General features: G+C 36.7%; 1 protein-coding gene across 1 annotated transcript in view; it reads right to left on the minus strand.

Annotated features, from left to right (window-relative positions):
- The window catches only part of RIBC2 (RIB43A domain with coiled-coils 2), a 40913-nt gene continuing 24074 nt past the window's right edge, over positions 1-16839 (minus strand). The window contains exon 8 of the mRNA XM_039570555.1: positions 1-3769. The gene's annotated coding sequence lies outside the window, so the exon portion shown is untranslated. The remainder of the gene's footprint in view (positions 3770-16839) is intronic.

Here is a 16839-nt window from a genome sequence, read left to right on the forward strand (position 1 = left end):
GCTGGACATGGTGGAAGCTTCCAGCAGCTCCTCACAGAAGCCAGCTCTGTGGCCCCCCCACTACCACAAACCAGGCCGTGCAAAACATTAACAGACACAGATGAGCAACATACCCATCAGCCTGCAGCAATTTTAAGTTCTGTATTATGAGCACTTGAGAACCAGAATGCACACACAATGATTCCTCTCTATCTCTGTCTGTCCCATGGGACACCCTTCAAAATTTACACTTTTTCAAAATGTATTTAGAATATAAGAAAATGCTCAAGCAATGTGGGTTTATCTGGCTCCCATTTTATTGTGTTTGCAGTAATTTTGGCTTTGGCATTCCCATGTACCACCCAGGTTGTATTTTATTTGGAGGCATTTTCACAGTGCTCCTCTCTATTTTAGAGGACTCAGCGAAGGAATGGATGTTTTGCACTTTGCAGCACGGAACTGGAACTGTCACTAGAGCATGTATAATTACATTTAGATATTGAATTGTCTAGGCACTCTTATGTATCTCAAGAACAGGGTGTTTTCTGGGACAAACACAACCACCTTCTCTTTTGACCCTAATGCCTACGAAAAGCACCCATAATTACTAGTGAAACACCACAAAAGTGCCAAGTTTGAGCATGTGTTTCTTTGCTTTTTTGTTTATTTATGTATCTATGCATACAATGTTATGCTGGCCTGGTTCTTGGATCAACATATCCCAAATTTCAGCTGAAAAGCACAGAAGGTTAATGTTCACTGTCTCTCAAAATGAAGAATTCTTGTTTAAAAGACCTTTTGTACACTTCAGGAAGTTACATGGTTTTGCCTTCAGACTCCTACACTCCAACCATAACTTCAAGGAAAGACTGAGCACATACAGAGTCTAAAAACGCATCCATGGCATGAAGAAAAATGAAAGTGATATCATAACTAAAAATGCAATGGAAGCACAGATATCTATATGTCAAGATTCTCAATCTTATGGCTCACTTAAATCCTCATGGCTCCACTATTTTCATCAAAATTGTGCCAATTTGCAACAGAAGAGGATTGACAACTCTTGGGAAAAAAAGGAGGTGCAGTATCCTATGTATTTCTAGATGTAAAGCAGGAAGTTTATTAGTGTCTCTTCAAAGATATTCTCATTCATCTCTTTGTTAAGAAAAAAAAAAGGAAAAAAAAGGCCTTTTAAAGTTTGAAACTTAAGACCTGGAATAACACCAATCACTGTAAAGTCAGACCTTTAACACATCATGGTATAATGCACTACACTGAGATGTAATACTTAAAAATATTTGACACTGCTTATAAAATCACATAGGACTTGGATTTAAAGTTCTTTCTGTTATAACATTTCCCATCTCCTTTTTTTATGCTTTTTTTTTTCACCGTAAAAACTTCTTAGAGCCTCTGCTTCAAATACAAGAAAATCTGGTCCCACATGTCACTAATTGGGAACAGGTTAGCAGAGAGATTTACACAGAGATGCCTGAAGTTACAATTCATCATGTGGGATCTGACAGCAGCCTCTTTCCCTGGGCTGTTTCATTTCAGTTGTATGTTAATAAGCTTTAACCAGTACCAAGCAAAGCACAGAGGATACATTTAAGCAGGAAAATTACATTAATATAGGTCTTTCTAAATGCTCTTAGTGCTTGTAATATGCACCACGTAAATATCTCCCTTCTAGCCAGGGATTCAGCATAAGCACAGATTATGAATTGAAAAGTGAAAAGAGAAGTACATTAATCAGTGTCTTCTGTTTCTTAACATCTGACATTTAAAAACTAAATTTAAGGAGTTAAATGTCTTTCAGCAGATCACTAGTTAAAGAACATTTTAAAATTAATTTTCTCTAATAAACACAATATTTGGAGAGGGAAGGAGGAGTAAAGGGAATTGCAGTTAGTTATGATGTAGATTTGCTTTTGCTGCTGAAATCAGCAGGAATGTTGCCATTAATTTCAAGAGTAGAAGGACTGAGCTAACTACGTAACAGTTGCACTAAATGAACCAACAGAAATACTTCCTGCCCACGGGGTTAAAACACCGTTAAAACACAAATACTTAATTTGAAATCTAGTCTTTAAAAAATAAACTGATAAAATTACAAATAATTGAGACAGTTCTGCACATTTACATGCAAGCTTAGACCAGAAACCACTGAAGTGAACTAACAATTCTCAACACATTTCAACTGGGTGGAACTGCCAGACAGCACTCACTATCGGCCAATTATTTAACTAAGATATTAACACCTGTGCTCCATTAGAAATGTTTACTTCAAATTTATAAGGCTTTTTTCCTACAATACAATAAAATGATGTAATTGCACATACAAATTCAAGCATGGTCCCAACGACAGTACTTCTTGAGCCTTATTATCCATTTTCCTGTGTTTCATGTTAGCCATTAGCCCTGGTGCTAATTTTAAGACAGAAAAAGAGTGGGGGTTTTCTTTCATTTTTCTTTGCATTGTCTCAAATGACTATATAAGAACTTGGGTGCATTGAAATCTACTGCAAAATTCTCCTTACTTCATAGGAAAAAGGATCCAATCCAAGTTATGTGAAACATTTTCTGTTGTGGGGATTACTTTAGATATACTTTGCCCTTCAAATGAAATGAAAACTAGGAGGCAGTTAATATGTACACATATACTAGCTAACCATATAATTATTATTTTAGCATGTCATTTATTAATGTATAAGTTCTTTTTACTCTTAATTTCATGGTCTTGTGAATATTAAGATCCACATTTGAATGATGCAGTTGAAATACACTGGTTCTGAAAAGAAAGGTTTTAAACAGCGAGATCCCATTTTTGCTTTCCAAGATCACTCTTTGTCACTAGATCCATAGTGACAAAAGTGACTCATTATAATTATTCTGACAGGCAATGCCAGAGACTCCGGCTCTCTTTCCTGTTACAGAGGTCTTTGGCATACTGCGAGGTATGGTGGGAGCCAGGCAGCCACTGGGCTTTATGGAAGGTATATTACTTTGGAAGTTCTGGAAAGGGGAGACTTAAAATTAACTTTCACCAAAAAACTGAGTTTTTTACTTGGAAGAAAATCAAAATCTATCACTTAGTGCAACCAGAAGCTGCACCTGAATTCTAACACAGAGTAATCTTCGTGTTATTTTAAAACTATTCTGTAATTTTTCTGTTCATTTAATCCCTGATTTCTGTATTGGATTCATATAAAGTCTCCAAACAAAAGAGCTCAGAAGGCTTAACAATGTATGTGAAATGGAGAAAAGCAAACTGCCATCTTGTTGTAAGAATGAGCAGAACATGCAAGTAAGGACACTAAGTTTTTACCAAACTGTCTTAGAGGATATTTCAGGGTCTCAAAGGAAGTGCCCCAAATACCATTTCAAGCTCAGAATGTCTCCTCTTCAATGTTTAGGGAGGAGTGCTATGTCTGGCTTTGTGGCATCCAGAGTGCTCAAAGCATTATTTGTAGTTATGGTTAGTTACGAGTCGTACATTAAATTCATTATGGAAATTAATGCTGAGATTACTTTAAGAATGAAAATCATCATCACATTCATACTATTCTCCCAATCTTCCCTAAGTACAAAGCAAAGAAGAAACAGACCAAAACATCTCAAAAGAAATGGTTTTGTTTGTACCTATTGTGTGTCCTTCTAAACAGCCAGTTTTGCTTCCCAGTGAGGAACAGGGAAAATAAATCTGCTATGCTGATCAGAAATATTATTCTCAGACTATATTCAGTTCATATTAAACGACATCCACGCAGGCATAGGTCTCCAATCTGTCCTGTGGGGCAAAGAAAACAAGGCAATGTAATTTCTTCTCTAGACTAAAATTTTCATTGCTCCTAAACCAGCCCTTTACAACCCCTTTAGAATCTAAATTTCGAACAGATTTGCCTAGTCCCTCTGATGTATTCAGGGCAATTTTTAAACAGTACAAGAAACGTAACATAGTGGAGCCTCTTTGGCAATTTGCCTGAATCCAAACACATCATCTGCTGGCAAGACAGAAATGGTTTGGTTATGTCAAAAGTGGCATATGTTACGTTAGGAAACAAATGCCTTCTGCAGCAGAAATTTAAACACAAGTGCAGCTCCAAAGTATCTGTACAATGCTCTTAACTGAAGAAGAAAACTTGTATGAATGAATGAATGAATGAATGAAAGCCCAATACACAGGAGGTGATGCAATCTGTCTTAGGATTCAACTAATACACTAGAATACAAAAAAAATTCTAAATGTCATCCTGAAAACTGGCTATTACCATTGTTTATTATAGCTAAAGGACGAGAAAAATTAAAATCAGAAAATTATGATCTGTGCTGCTGGTAATTTAGACTTGAGTCTTAGATGCACTGATGTTGCGAGCAAAATTCTTTGTGAGTTTTCCCTCCTTCACTCCAAGCTTCAAAAATACTCTTATTCCAACTTAAAAATTTTGAATTCTTGTACTTTATTATTTACTTGATAGGCAGACCAAGAAATAGGCTGTCACATACAACGAGATATTATTTCATCACACATTAGTCTGACATTAAGAACTAAAGCGTTTTGCTAACTTTACAGAAGATTATTATTGATATTATTTGGGGTCAATATATAGTGAAAACAACAAATAACATAAGCAAAAGACTTAGCGTAGTAAGAAAATTTCTAATTTTGTCAGAAATGGTGTACTGAATTGCTAGATATAATATATACTTGTACATATATATAAATACATTAATTTCATAATCAGTCAGCAGGAATCTTTAGGTGAATTCAGAGTTCTCGGGTGCCAGCTATAAGCCTCACTTAATTGTGAATCAAGCAGGCATGTTAATGATGGACAGCATGCTAGCATTTGGATAGACAGGGAATTTTCATTGAATAGACAGTGAAGATTGATTTCCCTATTTATCCCTTCATTAGTAGTTTTATGCTAATATAACAATACTATTTTCAAAATCCTAAACTTGCATAAATCTCATTAAGTTGAACAAAAAAGAGGATTAATTGCTGTTAATAGAACTAAGCTGAAGTTAATAATGTAAAATATATTTTTCTTAAATCCCTGGAATCCATTAAAGGAAACTGTGCATTGTGGCTGTGGTGGACTGAATGTTAATCTAACACATATGCTTTAGGAATGCGCATTCATACATAAATTCTCAGATGAAATATTTGAAAGCATTATTATAATCTTGTACAGCAGTATTCTTCTAGATCTGAAACTGGGTAGTTTTAAGAAATATATGCCTTAAGGAACCACATAATTTTTTGTTGAGTCTTAGCTGAAAAAAACCCCCAAGCACCAGTTGGTTTTTCAGAAATAACCCTTCTAAAGGATTTCCCATTCTGGAGTGTTATAGCAGCCTCCATGAGTTAGCAAATGAAGAAAGCACTATTCTGACTGATTGAACAATATAATACATTCATGGAACAGTCATGTTTCCTGGAAAATCACAATTTACATCAACTGGTTTTGAACTCATCGGGTTTTTTTCAATCCAGGCATTTAAAGAAGAAACATGAGTTTCTACTCACTCTATATTGAAAATATGTGTGGCAGATTAATAACCTTAAAAAATAAAAGAAGACATAAATCCCTAATTAAAGTTCCAAAGTCAACGTAATTTTTACTGTGATCAGTACTCTCTGATATTGTCTGTATAGTTTTTTATGCCCCAGTTTTCAAGGTCAACAAATACAATGAAATGTCTAAACCAGACTGCAAATCAGTCAGATTTGGAATCCATTAAGTCCCTTTAAGTAATTTTGGAAGTCATTAAGTCCCTTTGTATTTTATGAAAATATCAGCTCTAAATTATTGCTTGGATGTCTAAATAGCCTGATAATACAGCATACCACATGCCCCAAACAGGTGATTTTGGTATTAAACTGGGTGATTTTGGTCTTTATTGTTTTTAAAAAAGAAACACTTTATTTGCACTTCTTAGGAACAGGAATTCAAGCCAGGGGGCCATTTAGACCGGTATCTTTTTTCTGGCAGTAGCCATAAGTGGATGCTCAGTGAATAGCAACAGAGAAAAACCAGACTTTTCCTTCAGAAGTCCCTCAGTTTCCAATTATATGCAGGTCACACAACTTCCTAAGCTTAATGGATTTTTTCTGTTTATTAATCGTTAGTGGATTCCTCTTCTAAGTGTTTGTCCACTTCCCCCTAAAATCCACATAAATATGAGCATCTGCAATGCCTCCTGGTGAGCAGTTCCATGGGGCTACAACTCTCTGGTTAAAGAACTGCCATATTGTATTTGATCTGAAATCAGCTTAGCCAGTTTCATTTGATGGTCCTTAGTTTTTCTGTGAAAAGAGAGTGAACAGCTGACCTGTATCAACTATTCCTGTGAAAGCCAGGATTCTGTGGATCTCTTATCAGCCCTCTAAATCACCCTTTTCCAAGTTAAAAATGGCTAGCCTAGTAATCCACCCCTTCTGGAGAAACTCTATACCTTTGTCACGTTTTTTGCCTTCTCTGAATATTTTCAAGTTTTAATAAATTCCTTTTTGAGATCAAGGGATCAGAACTTGCGCAAAAAACCACGACTGAACTATAAAGGTACATGGTGGCATAATGGTGTTCTCTGCTTTGTTTTCAGTCTTGAAAACGCCAAACAGTTGATTTGGTTTTATGACTGTCACTGAGCAATGAATCAATGTTTTATGAAACTTAAGATCATAACCTCAGAATCTTGCTCTTGATTGGGAACAGCTGGTTCAGTTTTACGTGACTCCAGAGTTGTTTTCACCATGTGTATGACTTCACATTTATTTACTCTGAATTTCAGCTGCCATTTTATTGCCTGGTCATTTAATTCTATGAGCGCTTCTTTACCACCTTTTCTTCTTCTCTCTATTCTGAATAACTTAGTATCTTCCAAACTTTTAATCTCAGTGTTCACATCTGCTTCTAGGTTATTTATAAGTACGTTGAAGAGAGTAGATCTTAGCACAGACCACTGCTGAAATTTGCAAATGACCATTCATTGTAAAAACAACTTTTTTAGACTTATCCTCCTTAGTCAATATTTTAGATGTTTAGCTAAGCAAGGACCTTCCTTTTTGGTCTGTGCTGATTAATTGTCTTAAAAGCTCTCAGTGACAGACCTTTTTAAATGCACTGCATACCCACACAGACTATGGCCTGAAATAACAACATGGTCCACATCTGCACTGATCCTCTGAAAGATAACCCAGAGGTCCATAAGGCAGAAGTCTCCCAATTCTCTTACGTAGATCATATTGAGTTAGGTTTCCACATTTTAATTTTTATTATGAATTTATAACTGAATTCTGCATGGAACAGACCACTGCACATTTTAAACAGGAACAAATTAGTATTTCCAAACCCAAACAGGTACTGTTTTACAAATGTGGGCAATATGGCAAAGAAAGAAAGAAGGGCAGTTGCTCAGGGAAGTTGTGGTTGCCCCATCCCTGGAAGTGTTCAAAGCCAGGCTGGATAAAGCCTTGGGCAACCTGGTCAACCGGGAGGTGTCCCTGCACATTGTAGGAGTGGTTGGGACTAGATGATCTTTAAGGTGCATTCCAACCCTTTAAAATTCTACAGTTCCACGATTCTATGAAGCTGCATTGATTTGGACTTGATGATCTCAAAGACCTTTTCCAACCTTAATGATTCTATTTACATCAGTGGTAAACTGGACTGCTTGGCTCTTACTTTCACTGGAATGTACCATTCTGTAAGCCAAAATCACAGATTTTACCAAAAATGTAAAGTCAAATGATTCATTCTTTTTCTTTAATCCATAGAAGAAAAAGGACTAATTAATTCATTAGGAAAACCTAGAAGCCTGGAAAACTGCAGTTGTCTAGGAAGAAAACTCATATCATTATTTGAACCCTTTCTAGCCATATGAAAAAAGTACCTGTGAAAACCTGCAAGGAAAAACACAGCATTCAACTGTGAATATTTTCCTTTCCTATGAAAGAATTTGATTTAAAAATAACCACCTTTGTTACACTTGCCTTTTTTAAGTGATACCCACAGCCAGTGTTCCACAGCCAGCTACACTATCCTGTATCCTCTCCATACAACACTGGCTCATAGTTACCTGAAACCACAACCTAAACAGATACTCTTTTTTTACTATCTAAAGGACAACAAGTCTATTAGGACAAAGCTCCCAATGATGCAAAATCAAAGATGAGTAAAAAAATATCGTCTGGATAATGATATTCCCAATGTATTGGATACATTTCTAATTATTATTTTTATTGAGTCACCATATTTATAAAGGTATTTAATTCTTTCTGAATTCAACAGGAATTAGCACCAAAATATATTTAAAACTCCACCATGTAGGACAAAATGGGAAACAGAATTAATTCCTTTTAGAGGCCAAAAGCATACATGGGCCAAAATACTCCTACTTAAAACTCAGGACAGAAAACTACAGTGAGAGGTAAACAAACAAATGGAGGACAGGCTAACAGAAAGATGGCAGTATTCACAGAAATAAGTTGTCTTGTTTGTAATAACAGCTGAGCTGCTTACCCCATTAGTATCTTCAGTTTTTCATTCTTTTATCAGTATCAACCCTAAGTCATTCATCAGAGGAACTGTAAAGTAAATTCAAAGGACAAACAGTGATGGTAGAGAAGACAGATCATCCTCCTGTGTGCGGGCAGCAGTTTTACGTGTATAGAACACTTGATTTCAATTTCTCCTCTTTTAATGAAGAGTAGTTTAGTGCAGATTTTTTGCAAAAGGGAACTGATGCAAAACACAAGGAATAAAGAATGTGAGTTTATGAAGCCATGCTGTTCATGTCTGTTGGTGACAGCCAGGCTTTGGCCAGCACTGAAGTTGGAAACCATATGGTAAGTGTCACAAACACTTGGAAAATACTGCTCTGAAAACTACTCAAGACAGCAAGGAGCATGTTCTAATTAAAGCATCCACACTGTAAGTCCAGTCGGCAAGGATGCAAGGCAGGATGAAAAGCAACAGGATGAAAATCAGAATATTTTAGGGGCAATTGCTTGAGCTTTGTCAATAAAAGCTGTGCACATGAGTGAAGAACATTTTGGCCTTCAGTAGTTACAGTAATAATACAGTTGAACACCATGGCCTATAAAAAAAGTTGTGTGGTTTTTACTTGTTTTTTTAACTTAAAATTTCCTGTAATCATTTGAGACTGCAGTGAGTTAAAGATTTGATTTGTTTTCAGGGTATCTCAAGCAAAAAACATCTTCAGCAAAAAAAAAATTTTTGCCTAAATTTTAGCAAAACCCAAAATCCATTCAACATCATTCAAATAAATCAAATAGCCATATCAGTGTCTGTTTTCCACCCAATCTACTGTACGGCAAGCAGATATTCAGTTCCCCATAACATTTTATACCCAGATGTAAGAACTGAGCATGGAAAGGCAATCCTTTGTTTTAACATCCCTGTGAGCACAAAGCCTAAGCCTCAATTCTGCACCATTTATGCTTCTACTAAACTGCTGCATTACGAACATTTACCTGTCTCTGATAATGGAGGCTTATCTCCCTCCACTGCACGTTTGAAATTCAATTTACCCACCGCTTCAGTGCACCATACAATGCGGGATGAAAGAATTTTTCAAGAGACAAGAATCTTCTTAAGAAGAAACTTCTATAAGTGAAGAATCCCATTAGAAATCCCTCCTTTTTCTACCCAAACACTATAATTCCAAGTACAAATGCTGCACCTCACCATCAGGTAATGACTGTTCTCTGCACAATAGAAAACCTGACCTGCCTTAGCAATGAGTGGCAAATGCTTCCCATGGTGATGCTGCTGCGTTTAGTTCCATCCCAGGGAGCCAGTGTCAGGGGTATGTGTTCACTGCTCTGTTCAGCACACTGTCACATTCACAAACCAGTTTTTCCTCGGCACATCAAAATTGCCCATTCCTGCTCCATGTTACTCCAACTGCATTACTGCAACTTCTTTTTACATTTATCTCTGCTGAGCGATTTCTAGTTGAACTGGTATAGTTTTTGTTGATCAAAAGTCTTCTTCTAGGGGAAACATTAAAGGCTAAAAAGAATAAAGAAACAGAGGCAAAAAGGAAGCTAGATTGTCTAAAATACTTTTTAAAACTAAATTAAATTGCTCCTTTGTTTTCCCAGTACTTTCACACATCTCTCTCTCTCGTACATTATTTTCACAGACTGGGCCAAATTCAATATACACATTGAATGGCCTTATCTGATCTCAGGTCACTACTTAATTAGATGACAGAGAATTATTACATGACAGGGAGCCGGTGAGAGAAAGAATACACAAATTTCTCAACCTTGGGCAAAACTAAGACTCCGAATTTGAGATATAAATGCATATGAAGCAAGCATCATTGCTTGTTATTTTGCACTTTTTCAAAAAAATATTAGTGCTAAATTAGGAACTGGCATAGCGAACTCCACAATGACCATACACAGTTGCCTCAGATTCTCAGAAACAGAAGATTCAGATTTATATGAGGAAGATTGCATTATAGATGATAAAAAGATTTTGTATCATGCTCTAGGAAAGTTTATTATTTACTAATCACTGGGAAGAGTCTGTGGACTGGAACGTGACATGGGCTAATTGACATTTTTGTGTAAGAAGCCTATTATAACAACTGAAAATAAGCAACTAGATCTTGGAGTCTGTCACTGAATACAAAAAAACACAAGTTGAAAAGATGGAAGAAAATGGATTTTTTTTGTTCTCACAGTTCTAAACAGCAAATGGTGGAGAATCTACACATCCTCATGGCTGCCTCAAATTGTAAGTGATACAGTTTCCAAACTCTCAAGAAGGTGGGAATCCACAAGGTTATAGATTTGCTCTTCATATTCTAAAATAATTTGGAATATTCTACCTCAGCTGGAGGAGAGCAGTGTCTCACAGCAGCAGAGGACAAAAAAAACCACCCTCCCTGTCTCCCGAACACTGGTACCTTTCCTTCTCTGTCTCATAGGACTGCTTCAATTGCAGCCTGTTGATACTATTTAGGCATCTTAGAGTGCTTGTCTTGGTTACAATGTAAGGCATGTATTCTATAACCACCTACACCACCTTCTGATGAACTGTTAATGGTCAGTCATTTGCAACAGCTGCCAAACACACACTCAGCCTAAAGGGGCCATCTCTGCTAATAGACCATCAAGGACTTCCCAGAATGACTCACAGAATTACATCATCTAATTGTGAAATGCCCTGCCATGGGGGAGGTACCGAACATTCCCACCTGTATATAATCTGGGGCTTGGGCCATCACAATACTACTACTGGTTGCCCAGAGGACAAGAGCTCTTGACAACCACCCCTGTACCTCCAGAGAAAAACCAGACCTTTTCTACAAGAACACTGCTTGGACAGAACCACATCCATCACCCTGACCAACAGGTCAGGCTGTATTCTGACTTTTTTGGTTTAAGCCAGTGTTTCTGTACTATTGCCTTTATTGTATTTTTTCCTATTAAATTGTAGTTCTGATTCAGAATCTCTTGCAACATATTTGTGTGGAGTTAATTTCTCCCACTGGTTTGCCTTCAAACCAGCACAGTGCTTTTTTGTATTTAAAAGACAGAAAGATACTGGTTCTTCTCCCCTGCAACTACCAAGAATGTGTAATTTCTGAGAATTTCTTTGGAAAACCTATGCTTTGAATATATGCATTTATATATGGTGGACTTGTTATGAAGGCAGAATAATTAATTCTGTCCAGAATAACACTACTGAGTAAATTTTAACAATGTTACAAGACTTTTGGAACCCTAAACTCTTCCCAGAAGGGATTAAAACTTTTTACATAGAAGAATTTTACTCCATCAGAGTTTTTTGTTCTCAGTGGACAGCATTACTTTTGTTACAGTATTAAATTAACATTTCTTTCATTTTACTTCAGAAAGGAGGAGAAGGAAAAAAATGTTTTTTATGTTTTTCCTTTCTCGTTTCTCTGTCCAAGACCTTCTGAGACTAATTTAATAACATGGAAGAACAAATGAAAGCAAAGACAAACCAACCTATGGCAACCAACAACCTATTTTGCTTGTATATTACTTCAGAAATGGCTTAAAAGGTCTTAGTTGCCTTGCTAAATTACACAGTTATCCAAATGGCCCTGAGGTTGCACTTTAGAACTGTCTGATGCATAGCTGACACACAGATGTTCCTTCTCTGTTCCTCTGAATGTCGCAGTGGTATTGAGATAAGACACGTAGATACACAGAGGAACACTTTGAGTGAACAAAAATTATATTCCCTTCATTTTTTTGAGGCAAGAAATGAAATCACAGAATTATAGAATGGTTATATTTGGAAGCAACCTCTGGAAATCAGCTGGAGACTCCCTAATCAAAACAGAGCTATGTAGAGCTGGTCGCTCTAAGGACTGTATCCAGATGAATTTTGAATAGCTCTGAGAATCAAGACTCATCTGCCCTGGGCAATCTGTTAGAGTGCTCTATCATCCTCCTGGGAATAACTTCCATGTACAAAAGGACAGCCCTACACAAAAACGGCACTGTACACTGTCCTATAATGAAATGTAAGTGTTTAGAAAAACCACCAGAAAAGCTAAGACTGGAAATTCATGCTGGCAGTCAAGTAAATCATCACAAGAATACACTGCTCATTTTACTTCATATCTATTTGTGTATTCTTACCTACTCTTAGGGATAATACTCTCAACTAAACGTTTCAGTCTGTTTATTTTCTGTGACATGAATACAAAGGTAACTCTACATATTCACACTCAATACCATCATCTCCTTTGATTAAATCATAAGCACTCATAAGAAAACAGAGGATACCAAAAGCAGTATCCCACTGTTGAATTTAGTACTTTTGGATGTGGACATAAACCACTTTGAATCAAAACTCACAGTGACTCTTCAACATAAATCTCCTTCAAGATTCCAGAAAAAAAAAAAGACATCAGTAAATTTGTATACTGATGCAGCATGATGACAATTATATGTATTATACATATATTTTCTCTAGACATTCAAAAAAATACTGCTAATACTGATAAAGACAACTATACTTGCTATAGAAAGTAAGAATGAAAAAAAACTTCTATGATATTTAGTTTGTGCACAGATTACTCAGGGCCTGAGGCTTCAGCACAGTCCTAATTCAGGTCACAGGATGACAGTGCTTTTAGGCAGATGAACAGAATCTGATTATTCCATGCATCTAGGACCTCACATTTTAGCATATTAAAACTATTAGCATGGCTCCATTCTAAAGATAAACAACGGTTTCTAGACACAACAACATCCTTTGTTTGGGTAAATGCTTTATACTGAATCTGAGCAGCATTTAAAAACCATACATTCTTTGTTTAATGTTCCTTGCCAAGAATGAGAACACCATTTGGACTACAAGCTCAGTGACATCATTACTGAAGAATGAAATTATTTTCCTGGCTACTTAAAAGACCTGGACATTATATAACATTCTTAGGTGATCTCCATTGTCTGTTCCTAGGATATACATGCCTAGTAATTGACATTTCCCAGTGGATACAACTCTTCTGTTTTCAGAGAGGTCAAACAGAGCATGTAGAAGATAGGGCTCTTAATTCCTTTTTCCTCTATGCACTACAGAGAAAGGAAAACAAAACACTGAAAAATTGCTCTTCACGGGAAAATATAAGCGCATAAACAACCTATTGGATCAGACCAGTCGTCCATCTATCATAACATCCTGCCTTTGATAGTAACTTACGCACTAGGGGAAAGTAAGAGAAAGGCATTATACACACCTTCCAAAGAACCTGCCCATAGCCGAAATTCTACCACTGATCTATGAGCTTCTGAGCCAGTAGAGCACTGAGGTACACTTTGTCTTTGAGTACGAACAGTTCCATTGCCTTGAATGAAATCATGCATGTTCCTAACCTGCTTTAGTGATTTATCACACAGTGGTCCTTAATAATTTGCTTAAGCCCTGAACATGACCGTTTACATCGTAATTTTCACAACATGCCCAAAGTGGTTCAATAGATTCTCTATAAGGATATAAGGAAATTGTTAGATTTTATTAAACTCCCTCAAAGATTCTGTTTCCTTACTTTATGTGTTGCTTTCAAACATTTCCTTCTACAATGGTATGCATATTGCCTTCCATTTTCATTGTCTTCTCTTATCAGAGACTCAATAAGATGGCCCATTCACTGCGTTCTCAGTTGTAGTATTTGTGTAAAGCTTGAGTGGCTGGAGACACCTGAGCTAACCCAAACCAGACCTAATTCGGACTGCAACTCTGCACAAATGCAACTGCTCTCCTCTAGAGGCTGGCTGCATTTCAAGGGCAGTTGGTGTTACCATGTGGCACAGAAGGCAGTTAAACAAAAGTCACTTAAAACCTGAGGATGCCCATGAGAACTACAGAACTAGTAAGTACAAATAATATGAGACCTGTAATGGCTCAATGTATGTGGGTATTTGTTGAGATATTCAGGCCTAGTAGTTGCCCAGTAGAACTTGACGTCCATTTTACCTATCAATTTATCTTATGTATTTTTATATCTCTGTCTAGTGACATAAAATCCTTGGTACATTTATTGTTTTTTGTTCTAGTTGGTTCTTCTGCTTTATCTGTCTTTATAATTTAATGCCATTATTTAACACTTGACTGTAGTGCTGTGAAATAGTTGCCTCAAATTTGAAGTGAGCACAGAAAGTAGATCTAATCTATGTATTTGTTTACACTATTTGCTATTGAATTATTCTCATTTTGCAGACTAGAAATTAAACTGAAGAAAGCTTAAAACTCTCGTGGTCAGACATGACATGTGGCAGACCAAGGATATGCAACTGTGGTCTCCAGTGTTCAGAACTATTGCACAAACTGATTCTTTCTGAGATTCAAACTTTTTTTCTTTCTCATCTCCAAAATGCCCCCTTTCCTACTTCAGAATTTTTTGGCAGAGAACAATCACAGCCAAGCATAAGGTATTGGATCATGTTACCACGTTATGTCATTCCTTAATCAGTTTGGGGTTTGAGGCTGTGACAAACTGGCTATAAACAAGTACAAGTCTGTACTTGTCTTAGCTCTTTTTCTTCAGTGGCTACAATTTCTATTTAATAGGTGTCATTATTATTTTAAGCAGCCATTGTCTTCCACTAGGTTTAAGGTATTATTATGCTGCTTGCTGGCGTTATCAGCGAAGTGTTCTATGTGCTGCTATTATAAAAAAGCACTTCCTAACGTGTCTTGTATTTTCAGGGACCTGGGCTAGGGAAAGTTTGATATTTATGCTTTGTCCATAGATCCCTGTGACTTGCTTTTTTTCCTATGGAAATAGGACTTGCACAGTGACAGAACCCGTATTTCCTGTCTTGCATTCCTTTCCCTTCACACATTGAATCCCTTGCCAGTTTCAACCCAAATAAAAGAAGGTAAAGTTTTCAAATAGAAATTTATATTAATTTCACAAGTTGAGCTTGGAGAAGGTAGAAAGAACAAAGGTGATTGACCTGTTTAGGGAAAGGATGCAGCAAGTCGATACTTCTGTTACATGTGGCTTTGGGCTTGTTAGGCAGCACAGCTGCAGGTCTGAACAAAACACAGTTTGTGGTCAGGTGACACAGGAGGAAGACTGAGAATTTTACTGCAAAATGGCGTAACTGAGGCTAAGTTAAAATACCATTACGTCATTTATGAATTAAGGCTTTTCTATAAATGCACCATAACATCAGAATACAGTAAGTCTCGTGTGCTAGAGACCTACTGTACAAAGTGATTTTCTTTTGAAGAGATGCTGGCATTACTCAAGTACTTTCTCTTGACATTTACCTTCACAAGAACATTGACAATCCAATATTTAATACTACAGCAGCTAGTTAAAAATGACAAAAATTTCCAGTAAACTGAAACATGAATTAATACACACAGCAGAACTGAACAAACATTCAAATTCATAGTAAGGCAGGTCTGTAGGCCCTCGGACAATGACTGTTACACCGGTATCTTTAAGAGTTCATCTTATCAATAAATACTACTAGAATAAATAGAAGTAATTTTCTGTGCTGACCAAACTTGATATACTCGTTTATTGTTCATTAACTTTTACTTACAAGTTGATATTTTGTACTGAAATATGACAATAAAACAGTTTTCTAGCACTTAGGAAGGCCCTGAAGGAGGAGGTTGAGGAGGCCTTTCTTTTTTCCCAAGCCTTTGGTATGTTGAGCTATAATTAGTAACTTTGGGGCACATGGGTTTTATCTGACAGAAAAGCAAAATGTACTTTCTTTAGCACAAGTCACATTTCCAGAAGAGAAAAACATGTACTATTTCTTTAAAATTTTTTCAGCCTTACTTATGTCTAACACAAGGCTTTTTTCTGCTCCACCCTGATGCATATCCTCATAAACAGAATTATGTCACAGTTCTGTGGCTTATTTATATACAGATCAAATTGAAAACTGATGCTGTATTCCAGACTTGATACAGCAAGGGCTTTTCTCTTCAGTGAGGATGCAAAATCATTTTCTTCTTCGATGCACACAGTTAACAACTTGAGTTTTACAAGAAAGGGAGGAAAGAAAATCCCAAGCCAGGAGAACATTGCTGTGAGATCTTCCCTTTTTCCATAATATTCCCTTTTTGTGCTTTGCTTTTTTCAACATGGAATGTAACTGGAAATACATACCCATCGGGTAGCCTGAGATTCTTCCATCTCTACGCAATCTACACCTCGATTATAATCATGCAGGAAGAAACTCAGAACTTTTCTGTTCCATGTTTCAAAAGGGTATCCACACTGTAAGAGGACTAAGTCTCCCAAGTGTCCTTCTGCATTAACGAAGCCTGTGCAGAATGTGCAATTTCTTGTCAAACTGGCAGGTAT

The sequence above is a fragment of the Corvus cornix genome, chromosome 1A, assembly GCF_000738735.6.
Source record: "Corvus cornix cornix isolate S_Up_H32 chromosome 1A, ASM73873v5, whole genome shotgun sequence".
Taxonomy (NCBI): Eukaryota; Metazoa; Chordata; class Aves; order Passeriformes; family Corvidae; genus Corvus; species Corvus cornix.